Source organism: Geotrypetes seraphini, chromosome 10, assembly GCF_902459505.1.
Source record: "Geotrypetes seraphini chromosome 10, aGeoSer1.1, whole genome shotgun sequence".
Lineage (NCBI taxonomy): Eukaryota > Metazoa > Chordata > Amphibia > Gymnophiona > Dermophiidae > Geotrypetes > Geotrypetes seraphini.
Window position 1 is genome coordinate 69128871 of NC_047093.1, and position 18152 is coordinate 69147022.

At 43.9% G+C, this 18152-nt stretch overlaps 1 protein-coding gene across 5 annotated transcripts in view; it reads right to left on the reverse strand.

The window, feature by feature from the left end:
* The window catches only part of ZBTB43 (zinc finger and BTB domain containing 43), a 116018-nt gene that overhangs the window by 73838 nt on the left and 24028 nt on the right, over positions 1 to 18152 (reverse strand). The gene's annotated exons all lie outside the window — the stretch shown is intronic.

The window sequence follows — 18152 nt, forward strand, 5'->3', positions numbered from 1 at the left end:
TAACATTCGTAAGGTGTTAGATCTTATTTGGGCGGCCAGGCATTTCTTTGCCCCTTCCGTATTGCTCTCTATAGATGCCGAGAAGGCTTTTGATCGGGTTTTTTGGCCTTTTATGGAGGCGGAGCTTCGGCACATGGGATTCTCGGGTAATTTTTTACGCTGGTTGACTTTGCTGTATGCTGATCCCGAGGCTTGTTTGCGGATTAATGGCCGATGCTCGATCCCCTTTTCGATTCAGCGTGGGACGCACCAGGGTTGTCCTCTGTCTCCGCTTCTTTTTGTGTTGGTGATGGAGCCATTGGCTGCGGCTATTCGGGCGCATGCTGATATCCGTGGGATTACCTCGGGAGAGCAGGAATATAAGATATCGCTTTATGCAGATGATATTCTCTTCACTCTTACTCACCTGATGGTGTCTCTGCGGGCAGTGCTATCTGTATTGGAGCAGTATGGGCGGGTAACGGGATTTAAAATTAATGCTGCTAAATCTGAGCTTCTTAATATTTCTCTTTCAGCGGATGCAGTAATAGGGTTGACGGGGGCCTTTCCGTTTAGATGGGCTGCCCCTTCGCTTCGCTATCTTGGGGTTCAACTTTCTAGTGATTTATCTGAGCTGTTTCACTTGAATTACCCGTCCTTATTGTGATCATTGTTTTATGATCTTGATCGGTGGGAGGGCTTACATTTGTCCTGGATGGGGAGGATTAGTGCATTACGTATTAATTTTTTGCCTCGTTTTTTATATCTGTTTTCTTATTTGCCTCTCTCAGTCCACAAGAAATTTTTACTCCAACTTCAGCGTCGGGCTTTTACGTATGTATGGAAACAAGCCGGCTCGGGTTCGCAGTGAACGTATGTATTGGGATCGACAGCATGGTGGTATGGGAGTCCCAGATTTTTTGACCTATTACCGGGCTGCTCAACTACATGTTTTATTTCATTGGGCTTTTCCATCTCGTCGTTGAGTTTCATTGGAACGAGAATTGCAGACTACTTATCCATTGGCGGCTTTGCCATGGCTTCCCTTGGAGACTATTCGGGAAGTTCAGCAAAGGGCTCCCTATGGTATGGCATGCACTCTCCAATTGTGGGGACAGGTGCGTCGAACATGGTTCCCAAGACAGCGTTATTTTTATGCTACCCCTATAAGATATGCTCTGTGATTTTTACCTGCCCGGGACTCGGGGATTTTCCGCCGCTGGGAGACTGGGGGACTTTGTGTCTTAGGTCAATTGATCCTTCAGGGTACATTGATCCCCTTTGCAGTGTTGAGGGATATCTATGATCTCCCAGCGTCGGATGTTTTTGCCTATTCCCAACTTAGGGATTTTTTGCGCAGAAGGGTGATTCCGGAGTGGGCGGGAGCGGACTCTGCCTTTTTGCAGGTGTTTCGCTTGGGCTCAGCGGAGGGACTTATTTCCCGCTTGTATAAAGCTTTACTTTATAGTCGCCCTTTAGTTCGCTCCTTTGAGCACAAATGGGAGACCCTTTTGGGGGTATCCCTTGACCGGCAGCAATGGGAACATCTTTATAGTCAGTTGCTGCGGGTATCGTTAGCCACTCTTTTGGTAGAGCAGGGCTATAAAATGTTGTTTCAGTGGTATTACATTCCAGAGAAATTATTTCGATGGTTTGTTTTTGGAACTGGCCATTGTTGGAGGGGATGTGGGGGGGTGGGAACTTTTGTGCATATTTGGTAGGATTGCCCTCGGGTGGCTCTTTATTGGGAGATGGTTCAACGGTTAGTGTCTGAGCTCTTGCATACTCCTGTACCATTGCATATGGATGTTTTCTTACTTAATTTCCCTGCACGGGGGCTGGATAGTGATCCTGCCCACTTTGTGGCTTTAGTTGCTACGGGGGCCAGATTATGTGTGGCCCGCTTCTGGAAACAGCCTGCTCTCCCAGCACGGACAGATCTACTTCTTAAACTGGATGATATCTATCTCATGTCTAAATTGACTGCTTTATGGACAGATACTTGTGGTTCTTTTTATAGAATATGGGGTGCTTACGGAGCATGGCGGGGCCTTGCATAGTGTACTGGTCTCGACCGTGGGTGGCCTTTTCCTACATGTTTTGAGTGGGCAATATACTTGCTTGGGTTGGGTGGGGGAGGGGGGTGGTTGTTGTTTCTGTGGGGAGTGTTTCCTTGTTTATGCAGTTGGCATTCTGCCTGTGTATGCTTATTTTTTTGCGCAATAAAACATTTTGAAAATTAAAAAAAAATAAAATACAATAAAAATTCAGCATCCATCAGATATACTTTGGCCACCTGAAGGGGCCCCTCCAGGACTTCCAATGGTCTGTGAGCATTTTTGCAATGTCTTGATGAGAGGGAAAACAAATGGTCTGTGCTTTTGTGCTGCTCATAAGTGAGCACTGTATAGCAGAGAACTGTAGAGTCTCTATTTTTAATTCCTGGAGGGATTCCGTGATCACCTCTAAAAGTGCTGAAGGCTACAGCCTGCGACTGGTCAGGTCCTCTTCGAGATCAAGGACCTCCACCAGATCCAGATCTGACCCCCCCTAAAGATGAAGCAGGATCTCCTGCTATAGAGGACCCTGATTTGGAGAGTAAAGGCATTGAAATGGAGCCCTCTTCATTCTAGTCTCTCTCAGAGTGGACCTCTCTGTCTTGTGCATGGCATTGTTGCTTAGGAATTGTGCTCTTTGGTGGTGGTGGGGGGAGACCCCTAGTGCCAGCATAGCTACAATCCCCAAGGGTCCTATATGGCCCTTTTTAATCATGTAAACTTCAAACATCATATTGATGAATTCAGTGGGAAACTCCTGTCTAGGATGTCCAGACGGCCCCTGCAGATGCTCACGAGCTCCTTTCTGGGGGTTTGTGGCAGAGCCATGGCTGTGCTTTGCTGGGGACGCAGTTGTGCTGCTCTCCAAATCAAACCTGGACTTTTTATTCTGACCCTAACACCATTTGGGTACTAACACCCTCCAAAGGATTAGAGAAGGCTATGCCAGTGGCTTCCAACTCCTCCCTATGCGCCACACAGCATGTGGAATACAGACAATTTTCAGACACCGACCCATTGCAAATCTGGAATGAATCCAAGATATCCTGGCCTGAAGAGTCCATCACACCTCTTTTTAAGCAAAATTGGGGTGTTTTGAGACAGATAAAAAGTTTTTATTTTCAAATCGGGAAATCCAACATGGCCACGATGGTAATGATTTTAGTGCCAAAGCCTGAGGGAGCTACACTGGGGTCCAAAAACTAGCAATTTGGGGATTTTAGAGGTGGGGGAACCTGACTAACCACATAATTCTCCCCAAAAGAACTTTTAACACTACCCCAACTCCCTTGATTTTGTTTTCCAGGCTGTCAGTCTGTTACTCACTGTGCTATGCTGTGTGCTGGGAGCTGCAAATGCTGAAGCCGCAAACAATTTACAGGGAGAACTTCTGCCTCAACAAGCCTGGAATCCAGACTGCTTGTGTCTTCAGACTGCCTCTTGGGCCCAACAAATTGGCCGGAGACCTCAATATGCACTGGACCTCATATATGCAATCGGGGGAGGAAAGTCCTGATCCTGGAAAAATCACCACAAAGCAACTCAGATTGCACCCAAGCCCACTGTGGAGAGCCCAAGGAATCCCTGAGTCTCCAAAAATTTTAGTGTAGGCAGTCCAAGTGGGTGCACTGCCAAACAGTCTGTCCCTTGGAAGCAGACCCTCGACCTCTGAGTCTGTGCTCTCCCGCAGCCAGATTTATCCAAGATTGGGATAATCTGCAGCACCAAAATGCCTCGCAAACGGGTTAGCAAAAAACCCCCTGAATTTTATTGAAAAATAAACACGAGCAGAAAGAGGCAGGTTCCTACCATCTCGCTTGTAGAGAGACAACTGAGGAATTGGAGGACAGCCAGAAGGATGGGAGGCAGAATAAAAGAATGCTAATGAGATTCTCTACAAAAATTCTCAGGGAGAGGGGGTTGACTACCCACAGGTTCAGGAATACTTTATTGCACTAGATCAGAAGTTCTGTCTGTGGCATCTTAAGCTGCATGTGCAAATCAATGTGCATAGTCAATCTGCGTACACAACATAATTTAACAAGCCAATCAGCACTGATAATTGTCAACATCTAATAACCAATGCTAATTGGCACTAATTAGAGATTATGCTCAGAACTTTCTAAGTGCATTCTATATCAGGAGTCTCAAAGTCCCTCCTTGAGGGCCGCAATCCAGTCGGGTTTTCAGGATTTCCCCAATGAATTTGCATGAGATCTATGTGCATGCACTGCTTTCAATGCATATTCATTGGGGAAATCCTGAAAACCTGACTGGATTGCGGCCCTCAAGGAGGGACTTTGAGATCCCTGTTCTATATGCATCTCTTCAAGTGTACAAATCTCAAAAGGGGAGAAACATGGGCGGATCATAGGCATTCATAAAAGCTAGACCCAGTATTATAGAATATGCCCAATGTGCGCATAACTTAGGCACAGCTATCTAGGCCTGATTTTCATTGGCCTAAATAGGTATGCTTAAATGTTAGTGACATGTACGGTTCCTAAACCTAAGCGCCAATCTAATCAATGTCAATTTTGTAGGCACCATACATATTATTTGGGAGTTGGTAAATAGAAACTAATGATTACTAATTTATGTGGACAAAACTCAGTGAATGTTCAGAATTGACATGATTTAACACAAAAATATACTTTTTAATGTGACTCTGAATCTAAACTAAACTAAACCTTGGGTTTATATACCGCACCATCTCCACGAATGCGGAGCTCGACACGGTTTACAGGAAGAAAGATGAGAGAGGAACTACAGTGGAGAGATTAAAGAGTTAGGTGTAAAGGGGGAAGGTGAGAGGCCTAAGAGGGGGGAAGTGTTACAGTTTTGAGAATAGCAGGTTTTTAGGTGTTTGCGGAAGAGTTGGAGGGAGCTTGAGGTTCGGAGAGGGGAGGGGAGGTGAGGTTATTCCAGAACTCAGTGATTCTAAAGGGGAGGGATGACCCAAGTTTGCCTACATGGGAAATACCTTTTATGGAAGGGAAGGATAGTTTAAAAATTTGGGAGGATCTGGAGGAAGTAGGGGTTGGGGAGTTCCAGGATAGAGGGATAACGGCAGGAAGGATGCCATGTAGGATCTTGTAGGCCAGACACGCACATTTGAAGTGGATCCTGGGGATCTCCAATGGTAGTCCACTATTGTCAAGCAAAACATACATTTAGACAATTTTAATTTATTTTAGAGCCAGTTGTGGTTTCATAGTGCCGTTGTGACATTTATGCTATAACATGGATTTATAAGCTTGGATCAAGTATACATATTTTATACCACAATCATATTGAATGTATGATCGAGGGTGCTGTATAACTCAGTAGGGGAGGAGAGGACATCTTAAATTGAATTTAAGAAGCACAATGTTGTTCTTTAATGATTAAACTAACAATCCAGCAATGTTATCAATTGATAAAGAATGTGTCTGTTGAGCAGACTGGATGTACTATGCAGGCCTTTATCTGCCATCATCTACTATAATTAGTTATTAATGTTATTATGGTGCTTATTTTTGAAGCATATGGATGTCCCTAAAGTAGGGTTACCATATGGCTCCAGAAAAAGGAGCTACAAAACTATAAAAATACAGGAGTATAAATATCTAAATTGCCGACAGTACTTTAGGAATATTCAAAATGATTACCAGCTTCTTCAATTCATAATTACCATATTGTACTTATGTAATATCTATAATAATAAAACGCTAAGCGCGCATGCGCACTCGCACCACGTGTTCCCTGATCTGTCACGCTGTGGCAGCACGAGTGCGCATGCGCTAGATGGCGCGGAGTGAGGAACCGGCACTTATGGGAAGGAGAGCAGGCCCGGGATTCGGCAGAGGGCAGACGCCGAAAAGGGCTCGGCACAGTGGAAGACGGACAAACTCAAATCTGAAGTTGGTTGTTGGGGGGCGGAGGGGGGGGAAGAGGCGCTCGCCCCATCACACTCCCCATCCGCTGCAGCCTAGCAGCTCCGACCACAACCTTCCCCCCTCAACCGTCTATGCCGGCTCAGGCTCCCGCCGCAGTGGAGGGAGGAAAAAGCCTAGGACCCCCCCTCTCCCCTCGGTTTGTCTACCAGCGCCTCTTCTTTGCTCTCCGCTTACCTCTCTTCCGTTGACTCCGAGAGGGCCGCAGCGCAGGCGTGTGGAAGGAGGGTGGGGGGAGCGACTGGTACGGTCGGCTGGGGAGAGAAGCACTTTAGTCCATGGGTGGCGAAGGGAGCGACGCTCTGCGGCTTGACCGGGCAGGTTGGTTGGCATGTACGGGAGGGGTGGGGGAGGGCCAGGCAGGGGCTTCTGCTAACGGGGAGTTGAATGAGAGACGCGGACAGGGCAAACACTAAAGAGAATGAGCAGCAAGCTCCCATCCCTGCAGGCTCACAGAGGCGAGCATAGTGTCCTGTGTTTTGTTTTTTATTGCGTGAAGGATATTGCAAATAGGAGCCAGGCTGTGCATGCTGAGCACCCGACTAACGCCTCTGGACCTTCCATCTCTACTACCCATTCTTGAAGCAGTCTCACTCGTGGGCACTGGTAGATGTCAGAGATTCACATACCAAGGTTTGTGAGGTCAATTTGGTGCCATCAGCAAGATCAGATGAGGATGACATGCAATCCTGCGCAACAAACAGCCAATGAGAGGCCATGAAGGGAAGACAAAGAAGATCCACTATTAGAAAACTGAACTATGGCATCTATCCCCCAAGAGGCCTGGTCCCTCTGGTGACTGAAAAAGTGCTCCACCTTTATATTGGCACTGGGAACCATCAAGTCAAACTGAGGAAGCTCCCAGTAGTCCATGAGCTGAAAGGCCCCCTAGCCTCAGTTCCTATTATCCCAGATCCAGGAGAGTGACTGTGAAAGTCTGCTTGCGTATTGTCTTTGCCCACAATGTGGAATGCTGAGAGAGCCTGTAGATTGTCGCACCCCCGGTACCGAGTAGTCAGAATGGCTACCGGGAGGTGTGCAAAACACAGTCCCTGGCGTGCCTTCACGGGTTGAAGGCCCTGCTGGTGTTAATATGAGGAGCAAAAATAAAGTTCAGCACAGCCTGGTTCTCCTCAAAATAATAAGTCTTTAATGCCTAACCCAGCTTCCTTCAGCCAGGTGGCTAATGCTTCAAAGGTAAAGGCAAAACCAAAAGAAACAAATGCAAACAGGACTTAGTCCTACATGAGACTGCACTCAGCCTTTCCTCAGGTAAGTATTACAGTCCTTATTCAGCTTGTTCACAAAAGAAAAGAACAACTGCAAAAACAGGAGTGGATCAACTAGCACAGTCTTTGTAGCAGTCAATCATAAAAGTTCATTGCCTTCAATAAAGCACACTGTAGTTGCCTAGCTTCAATCAGGCCTCTTCAACCAGCTTCAATTAACTGGTGGAGATGGGGAATTGCTGAATCCACAATTAAACGCTGCCAATACTGGCCCCACAATCCCAGCCCAAGGATCTTCTGTGGATTCTCCCCACAATTCCCACTAACATTCAGTGGCACAGTTCTCCAAACAGAGGAAAGAAAAACAAAACATACTTCCTCTGAAAGCTTGCACAGTCCCTCAGTAGTGAGCTGGGTAATGCTCACTCTCCCAGCACAAGTCTCAGCATTCAAAAAACAAAACACAGTCAGCAATCCAAAAAGCCAAAATCAAACTTAGCTTAGTTCCATGGGCGCTTCCTCAGGTTCCAGGTAAGTGTCCATCTCTTCTTCAGACTGAGAGCAGACCGGCTGGTTCACCAAGGGAACAGCTTCCAAGTCTTCCATCTCGATCTCATTTGTTGGCCAAGAGTCTCCTTCCACTGCTGGATCCAGACTGCCTCTTCCAAGCTTGCTCTGCTGGCTTTGACCAGACCTGAGAAAGCCACGCCCTAACCTGAGTGGGGGATGGGCTGAGCCTTCTGCTGCTGCTCAATTAGCTTCAGCAGCTGAGTGCTAGCCTGATTAAGAGCCTGCCTACTAGGGTGCATTTTGCTAGGGGCTGCTTTAGGCTTAGGGAAGTTAATCAACTTATCCTGCTTCCCCTCCCCCAGGGCTCCTGCTCTTGGGCACTTTCATAAGGGCTAGAGTCTTGCTGTCTGCTGCTGGAAGGGCTACCACATTGATCAGCTCTCCTAAAGTTTAGGGGTTTTTGTCTTTTTCCTGGCACAAACCTAACTCCAGTGTCGGGTTTGTGACAAGATGCATGTCTGCCCACTGACAGAGACTCACTTGCCTCTAGGTACTACCCTGCTTGCTGACATATGCCATGGCCATGGCATTGTCTGACCACTCTCCCTTCCAGAGGTGACTGAAACTTCTGCAAGGCGAGATGGACCACCTGGGTCTCTAGGCAATTGATGGGTTGGGACCTCCTGGCTTGACCAGGAGCCCTGAGCCACACATCTCTGCTAATCTCCTCTCCCACCACTTTCACAGTGTTCTGGTTGAAGCACACTGCTCTCAACTTTCGTCTTTCTAGTGATCATCTTACATAGCCCTTTATGTTAATCTCACTTTGAATTAAATCAACCCTCTCCATAAAATCACATTAGAAAATGATTACTGGCTTACAACAAGGCTCCTTCTGCTGAATTTTTTCATAATAAACACAAGCACTTTAATATATACAACATTTTTCTGCATCTTACATGACCTTGTGCAGATGCTTCAGCTCCTGAGCTGTGACACAATATGACTGCATTGCATTTAAATAGCTTTGAAAAAATTAGCACATTTTAGGGGGGAAAGAAATACATCAGATCTGTACATTTATCAAGCTTGTATTAAACTAGGAGTTCTGACAAACTCTCTCACCTACAGTGATCACTTGACTGTTCTAAATTCAATTAAATAAGTGCAACCATCAAAGAAGAAAATGTCAAATTAAATAGTTGCTTTTATCAAGTACCCTCATCTAGCTGTCTCTGCTTTTGCTGGTGTTGTCCTGACAACAAGATAAAAACATGAATCTAAAGTAAATCTATCTTCGATTGTCCTTGCAAAAAACATAGCTTGCAATCTGAATACAAATCAAGAAAAATGGTAGGTTAGGTTGCCAGCTATGCAGTGAAGTCTATATTTATAAATTTACATTGGATATCAATATAAACCTATGCTGATTAGATAGAAAGTATTTCCACTTGCTCAATAGAACAATTTGTTATATACAATAAAGAGTATGTACTGAAATAATTACACCTTAAGTTTGTTAATTTATAACATAAGAAAGGATTGTTATCTTGATTTCCATTCACTGGCTTCATATACTTTTCTGTCATTTTGTTGTATGTAATATTATAAAGCTACCGTATATTGCAATCTGATGTTGTTCTATGAATCCAACCTTCTAACAACTATTTCACAGTAGTATCTATAAGACTACAATATATAGAGGTACACGAACAAACCATTGTTGACTAGAGACCAGAAACACTAAGCCTACCCCCTCTCCCCCCAAAATAAAATAAAATGGAAACAGAAAAAATCTTTTTCATAAATCAGGCCCTGGAGTTGCATATGGGCTTGTGAATCTAATGTGTTTTCTTGCTTCATATAAACTTACTTCTTTGTGGTAAGACTGCTAGAATAATGCACAGTTTTTAAAATATATATATATATATATATATATCTTTATTCATTTTCATTCTAAAAACAGTGCATACAAAAATTGCATAACAAGTTGCCTGAAAAAAACAGCACTTATATCTATCAGCCGTATTTGTGTAGTTTTTCAATGATGAGTGGAGAGCTCCATCTTCCCCAAGGCCAAAAAAATTTCGACGAGCTCAAAAGTCAAACAAATGATGATTTTTGTTTATGATCATGAAGGTATCATCACTACAGACAAAGTTCCATGTGGAAGAAGTGTCACAGCAGTGTATTATCATGATTTTTTGCAAAAAATGCGCATAAAAATGCACAAAACCCGACCTCAGTTGTTCTCGGCTGGGCCACTCATTCTTCACGACAATGCTCACCCGTACATAGGGAATGTCGTTATTGAAAAACTACGCAAATACGGCTGGGAGGTGTTACATCATGCTCCCTACAGTCCAGACATGAGTCCACCAGACTTCGACCTATTTCTTTAAAATAAAAAAAAAATTCTTTATTCATTTTAAAAACTACAGTTGTGCACAATAATTAGTAAATTTACATAGAATATTAAAATTAAAGCACAATAAACTTACACAAATTATAGACAAAAAATTATTTCCTCCCACCCTTCCATCAATTAATCAATACATAAATAAATACCTATAAACAACCTAAACATACCTCCTAACCAATTCCAAAATGTACCCAAACCCCCCTCCGGATGTGTATGTTTTTTCCCCCTTTTTCCAAAGTTGAAACAACTTATGCGTGGATATCGTTTTGCATCTCTGGAAGAGCTTTTTTCCGCCGGTATCCTAGCCATTCGGCAACTGGACAAAAACGGTGTCTTGGATGGAATAATGAAGCTTCTCGGACGTTGAGACTCAGTCATTGCAAAGCAAGGAGATTATATTGAAGGACTGTAAACAAATACTTGGAAAAAAAAACCATGTAAATTAAAAAAAAAAAAAAAGTGTGCATTATTTATGAAATGACCCTCATAACAGAATGGGAGGGGGAGCGTAAAGCAATCTCAACCTGTTCAATGTCTGTTGAGGACTATTTTTAATTCTTTTTCCTTATACAGTGGTACCTTGGATTACGAGCATAATCCGTTCCAGGAGCATGCTCGTAATCCAAAATGCTCGTTTATCAAAGCAAGTTTCCCCATAGGAAATAATGGAAACTCGCTTTGATAGGTAAAGCAATCTCAACCTGTTCAATGTCTGTTGAGGACTATTTTTAATTCTTTTTCCTGATACAGTGGTACCTTGGATTACGAGCATAATCCGTTCCAGGAGCATGCTCGTAATCCAAAATGCTCGTTTATCAAAGTGAGTTTCCCCATAGGAAATAATGGAAACTCGCTTTGATAGGTTCCCACCCTCCACCTCCCGAGGCCAGCAGCGCTGCTCCCCCCCCCCACGAGAATCGGCATTGCTCCCCCCGAAGATCCCCCCCTGAACCGGCACCCCCCCCGCCGCCATCGGGCACCCCCCCGCCGCGACCTGAGGTCCCCCCAACCCACCCGAACCCTCTTCTTACTTTGATGTAGCCTCCACACCTGCACCAGCATGTCCTGTGCTGTGCTGTGCCGGTGCCCGAAAATTTGCCTCCGGTGCTGGGCCTTGAGCATGTGCGCATGCTCAAGGCCCAGCACCGGAGGCAGATTTTCGGGCACTGGCACAGCACAGCACAGCACAGGACATGCTGGTGCAGGTGCGGAGGCTACATCAAAGTAGAAGAGGGTTCGGGTGGGTTGGGAGGACCTCAGGTCGCGGTGGGGGAGGGGTGCCGGATGGCGGCTGGGGGGTGCCGGATTGCGAGGGAGAGGGTGCCGGTTCGCAGGGGGGGTGCTCGCAAATCAAGGCGCGCTCGGTTTACGAGGCACCAAGTTTGCAAATGTTTTGCTCGTCTTGCAAAACACTCGCAAACCGGTGCACTCGTAAACCGAGGTACCACTGTATTAGTAAGTTAGACAATTGAGAGCACCACTAAAAGTAGCTTACAGAGATCTTATTTGAAAGATTTTATATTAAGATGTCTTTATTAAGCTGTGCAAAATATTTCAAAACCTAAGAAATCACAATATAGTTTGCAATACTACAATGTTAAAACAAAATATGGTACATTACTAACTAAAATCAAAGAAGTGACTCACGTTGTTACAGCTATTACCAACATCTGGTGTGGTTAGTTTACAAAATTCTCTACAGTGATCTTCGAATGAGACCACATCAAAGCAGTTTAGAAACTTATCTTAAAGGCTGCATGTCTCAAACCAATATAAAGCCCATTAACCCACAGATGCATCAGTTCTCAAAGGGTAAGCTATGTTTCCACTGAACTGCTTTGAGAGAACAGTATTCAAAACTGCTTCTTTTTTATCATTCCCCTTTCCAACTTAGGGCTAGATTCATGAACCTGCCCGATCGGGCCCAATCCGGGTAGGTCTGATGAATTCCCTAAACTCTAATATGCAGATGGGGACAATCAGAGGAACACCCCCATCTGCCGGCATGGATCGCAGGTCTGCAATCCCAACGCATGCATCTAGCCCGTCCAGTTGTGACTTTAAAAAAAAAAAAATTTAACTTTATTTCACTTGCGCTGACTCTCCTGCTCTCCCCTTCCAAGCCCTGCTCTTTCCGCCCAGACTCTCCTGTTCTCTGCCACCTTCCCTGCAGTGCGAGGGAGCTGCACTGCAGGGAAGGCAGCAGAGACAGGGGGAGCAGAAAGGACATGTCAGCTTGCCCAATAAGCACTGAAAGACACGCCATTGTGCACTTCCAGCAATTAAACCTGCTTTAAAGACAGCCAAGAGCTAAGAAACACGTCCCAGTTATAAGGCTGGCGGAGCAGTACAAATGACCTGAGCTCCGAGCTGCGACCTCCCTTCACTTAAGGGCCCTGAGCTCAATCGAGCAGCCTGTGTGCTCAGGCTCGGACAATGCGGGGTTTTTTGGTACGACGCCTCGGCTTTTCTCTGTAAAGTCATGCAGATGACTCTGTAGGTCTCTGCAGATGAAAGGCATAAGCGTTATTATTAACTGACCGGGGGAGAAAGCAGGGCAGGGAAAAAACTTCCGGGGGCAGAGTGCAGGGCGGCAGTGGAAGATCGGGGCAGAGTGCAGGGCGGCAATGGAGCAGGAGAGTCGGCAGAGACGTATGCAACTGGTCCCCAGCAGTCGCGTCTATTCTTGATCGGCCAGTCCAATCGGTGTCCCAAATTTGTTTGGTAAATCGCGTCCCTCCCTACTTTGCATGCACGGATTCGAAGCAGATCGCAGGAGAAGCTAGTAAATAGTGCAGGATTATTATTTATCACTATTTATAATTTACAAAAGTTACATTTTTAATTAAAATATTCTAAGTCATAAAAGTTGATAACTGCAAAATGATATCAGCTCTAACCCTAAAGTACAATTAAAAAGCCCTAGTACTGAGTATCAAATGAAATCACTAGAGGCTTAGTTAGTGTGCTAAACAGAGCATGATGGCAGTACTTTTCTGCCTTATAGCACTTATCAACCTAATCTCTTGAGTTATTAAAGCAATTGTCAGAAAGCAACATGTGAGATCACACAAACACAAAAAATAATTCCATGATAGAAGTTTCATAGTGACATGCTTCAGGATCAACACATTTACCTTTTGACACTTAAGGCCTAACAACTAGATATTGGGGTTTTAAAAGCCTTAATGGGGTCCTTTTTCTAAGGTGCACCAAAGATTAGTGAGAGCTAAGGAGGAAATTCTAGAAATAGTACCCTAAGGGCACCTAGGTTAATTAACAAATGCCATTTAAAATGACAAAGCCTAATACACGCTGGACTCGCACCTATATAGGTGCTTTAGACTAGTGGTCCCCAATCTTTTTGACATCAACGACCGCTTTTATAGAAGCAAATTTTTCCAGGGACCGGTAAGATGGGGAGGATTCGGGGCAGTTTTATACACAATATATATTGCATTTATATTATAATTATTATTAAGTTATAATATCACAATAGAAATTAAACTCACCATAATGCAGAATCAGTGGGAGCCCTGTTTTCCTGCAACCAGATGATACCATCTAGGGACAATGGAAGACAATGAAAATGCCGGACCGCAAGAGATCCCCTTGCGCAATGTCTTTCCATCCCGCACAGAGGAATCCCGCTGATTCTCCTACCACAAGGCCGACATATCTCTGTTCCGAACACCAGCGGCAGCAGAACTGAACAGGCTGCCACCGCATCACTGAAGACTTAATCAGGTATCTTTCCATCTCTTCCTCTCATTCCCCCCCACCCCCCCCGTGCAGCAGGACCCTGCCAACCGATCTCCCTGCGCAGCACCTTTCCTTCTGTCCCTCCCATCCTCCACATGCAGCAGAACCCCAATGACCCTCTGACCATAAGGCCCCGACATACCTCCGTTCTGAAAAGCAGCAGTGGCGGCAACACTGAGCAGGCTGCTTCACTGCCAGGGCCTTCCCTCTGCCGCCGCATCACTAATGATGTCATCAGTGATGCAGCAGCAGAGGGAAGACCCCAGGGAAGGTAGCGAAGCAGCCTGTGCAGTGTTGCCGCCGCTGCTGCTTTTCAGAAAGGAGGTATGTCGGGGCCTTGCAGTCGGAAGGGTTCTGCTGTGCAGGATGGGAACGAGGGATGGATAGATGTTGCTCAAGGTGATCTCTTGCGGTCCGGCATGTCAGTGTCTTCCATTGTCCCCTGCTTTAGACCGCCGAATGCCACTATCGATGTGGCTAACACCAAAAGTGGCATTAGGTGGCCTAAAGCACCTATGTAGGCGCAATTCATGACTAAGATTGGTATCGGAAATGTATGCCAGGGTTTTCTAGACCTAAATTTCCAGTGCTATCTTTTGCAGAGGCGCAAGTCCATATTATACCTATGGGCTTCTTAGCATTTAGCGCACACTAATCATTAGCACATCTTAGAAGAAGGAGCCTTTAGTGAACCCTTAGTCATGCTTTAAAGCAGGGGTCTCAAAGTCCCTCTTTGAGGGCCACATTCCAGTCGGGTTTTCAGGATTTCCCCAATAAATATGCATGAGATCTATTTGCATGCACTGCTTTCAATGCATATTCATTGGGGAAATCCTGAAAACCCGACTGGATTGCGGCCCTCAAGGAGGGACTTTGAGATCCCTGCTTTAAAGGATGTTTGTGTGCATGTGGAATGAATATGTAGGCATGTGGGCTATGTAGTGGCATATACCATCTTCTCAACATCAGGATTTTATTCTTCCATTTCTAATATAAACTGAACTGTGTGCATCACAGTTGGTAATCAACTGAATTTGAACACATTTTAAAATCTTATGCATTATTGTAACATTTTAGAGGGTAACAAAACTATTTCCATAGGTAAAATAGCACTTTACCAGTGGAAATCAGGGAAACAGCATTTTATAGTATTAATAATGGTTTAAAGGACAGTTACAAGTCATATGGAGAAAACGGTGCATTACCAATTTCCTATATTACTGTGTTTCCATTTAAAACAGCTGGATGACATAAGTGAATTTTAGTAGCTCTGGAAGTGAGGTGTGTGGCAACACAATTTCTGACTTATCTTTTCACTTTCAGTTGCAGTATTCGCACTGTGTTTTAGCCTGGAAGGAGAACTTCTTGCCTTTGATTCACAAATTTTGATTATTTTAGACTACAACAGTGCGCTCCACATGACTCTCTCTATGTGATACATCGGATATCCCGGACCCCTGAGGAAGGAGTGTTTCTCCAAAACACGGACCGTGTTGCGTCCGCATTCCATGTATAAGAGAGCCGGTTTTTATGGATTATCATTTTATATAGATTTTTAATAAAGATTCCTGCACCTTGTACGTTCTACTCTGCAATCCTTTCTTTGTTTTTAGTGTTCGCCTTTTACTGCAGACCTGTTGGATTTTTCTTTTTGGGGGGGTTTAAGAAAAATATATGCATCTTAGATTTCTTAGGGTGTACCTCAGGTCTAATTTTAAAATAAACAGGAACCCAGAAAGGTAATCTAATTTATTAACACTTTCCCCATGTAATCTGGCCACACTAGATAAGCCTTTAATCTGCTGTCTACTGTCACTATGTTACTAAGAAAAGGCTATTGCTCCAGATTACTTTTTGTGTGAACACCCCAACTTGCATTTAGGTCATAATAAATGTTTCCAACAAGTAAAAGTAAAAGTAAAATCAAAACAAAACACATGCACAAAAATAGCATAAAATCAAATGTCATCCTATGGCAGGGGTTCCCAAATCTGTCAGAGTCAGGTTTAATATGCTAGTCAGGTTTAATACGCATAAATTAGATTTGCATGTAATAGAGGCAATGCATGCTGATCTCTCTCATGCATATTCATTAAGGATATCCTGAAGATTCAACTAGCTGGGGATCCACCAGAACTATTGCTCTATGAAATAACAAAAATTCCTACCTAAATCAACACACTATGACACTAGGGCACTCTAGTAGACACTAGTACAATGACAGAAATTGACTAACTTACCATAGTCATCATGTCAAAGACCAAGATAAGTCACTGTTTCAAAACTTAAATATCTTTTTGATACAGAGCACCCCACTGTATGATTTATTTAGCATGTAGGAAAGATTCTCAACTGCAACACATCTAGAAAGGTCATTTTCAAAAAAATAAGATAGATGTTTTGAGCTTTTGAAAATTATCATTTTCTCTACCCGAGTTTTGGAAGTACTTCACAAAATGTCCAAATTCAGACTTAGACATCATATCGAAAATGCCCTTCTTTTTTTTTAGTTCAATTATTTTTATTGACATTTAAATAGATCATACATAAATGAATACAACAGTATAAGATAACATGAGCCAAATGTATGAGAAAAGAAAAGGTAGAGAAGAAAAAAAAAGCAAAACAATACAGTGATATAATGACAAACAACAATTAATCAATAATGCTGTCATAGATACAACAAAAAGGACAGTATGGACATACACCTTGTTCAGCTGAATCATCATGGTTTAACAGGCGCGTGACTGTAAGATTCTAATGGCTTCCATATTTTATTAAATTGCCCCTCTTAATCACATTCACTATTCAGACACATACATAAACATATAAATTGTTAAAACCATTCAATATGGTGGATTGCCAAAGAGCATAAACAATGCTGACAGATGCCTGTTTCAGGAACTTCATAATTAAGTGAAACAACAATGCTAGAACAGTGTTCTAACAGAGGGGTAGAAAAGACCCATCCAAATTGGATACTTAAGGTTTAAATATTAGATGTGGATGAGATCTCCTTTAGCTCAATGTGTCACACTGGAATATGTCAGGCATGTACTACTTGATTTTAATCATGATAGACTAATATTAGACTGTAAATGAATCTGTCAGCAGTTTATGCTCTTTCACAATCCACCATATAATATGTTTTTTAACATTTATATGTTTATATACATGGTCGAGTTACATTATTATGATTGCTGTCTACCTCAGATGTCAGGGATGCACAGCCAATAAATGGAATGCACATGTCGCATGCAGACTTCGTTGCTATATAAAGGTGGGATGCCAACAAGTTGCCAATAAAGCAACCGTGGCTGTCATGGGGAATAAAGTGTGATTTATCAGCCAATGAACATAAGAACATAAGAATAGCCTTACTGGGTCAGACCAATGGTTCATCAAGCTCAGTAACCTGTTCTCACAGTGGCCAATCCAGGTCACTAGTACCTGGCCAAAACCCAAGACCCAAGGAGTTGCAATATTCCATACTACAAATCCAGGGCAAGCAGTGGCTTCCCCCCTGTCTTTGACAATAACAGACTATAGACTTTTCCTCTAGGAACTTGTCCAAACCTTTCTTAAAACCAGTTACGCTAACCTCTCTTACCACAACTAAAGGCATGATCACCAGTTACTGGGTCAAGGGTGAGCATTTCAGTTTGTGAACTGTTCACAGGCTGCTGTGGTTAAAGTGTGCCATGAGTGGCCGAATGGAACCTTTTCAACAACCCGGCGTGATAATTGTGGGGCAGCACGAGCCATCAATGTGAGAGGTGAATGTCGACTGCACAGGTTGGTGCGAGCCAATTGGAACACTACCAATGGAGCAGTCACTGTCCTTATGAACCAGGAGACTTCCAGATGTGTGTCTAAAACAACCTGTACAGTGAATCCTGCAAAAGGGGCAATGGAGAAGACGGCTGGTGACTGCACCCATGCTCACAAGGATTCATTGGAAAAATGGCTGCAATTTGCACAGGAGTACCAACATTGAATTTTCACCGATTGGCAAAGGGTTGCCTTCTCCAATGAGACATGTTTTCAGCTCCATTGAATAGATGGATGTTGGCGTGTCAGGCGTGAAACTGCCAAGAACAAAAATCCAGCAATCATTGTTGGACATAAACAAGCTGGTGGTGGCAGCATTATGGTCTGGGGAATGTTTTCTTGGTATGGTTTGAGTTCCTTGATACCTCTAGAAGACACTCTCAACTGATATGGGTAGCTCTCCATCTTTTCCAATCAAGTACACCCA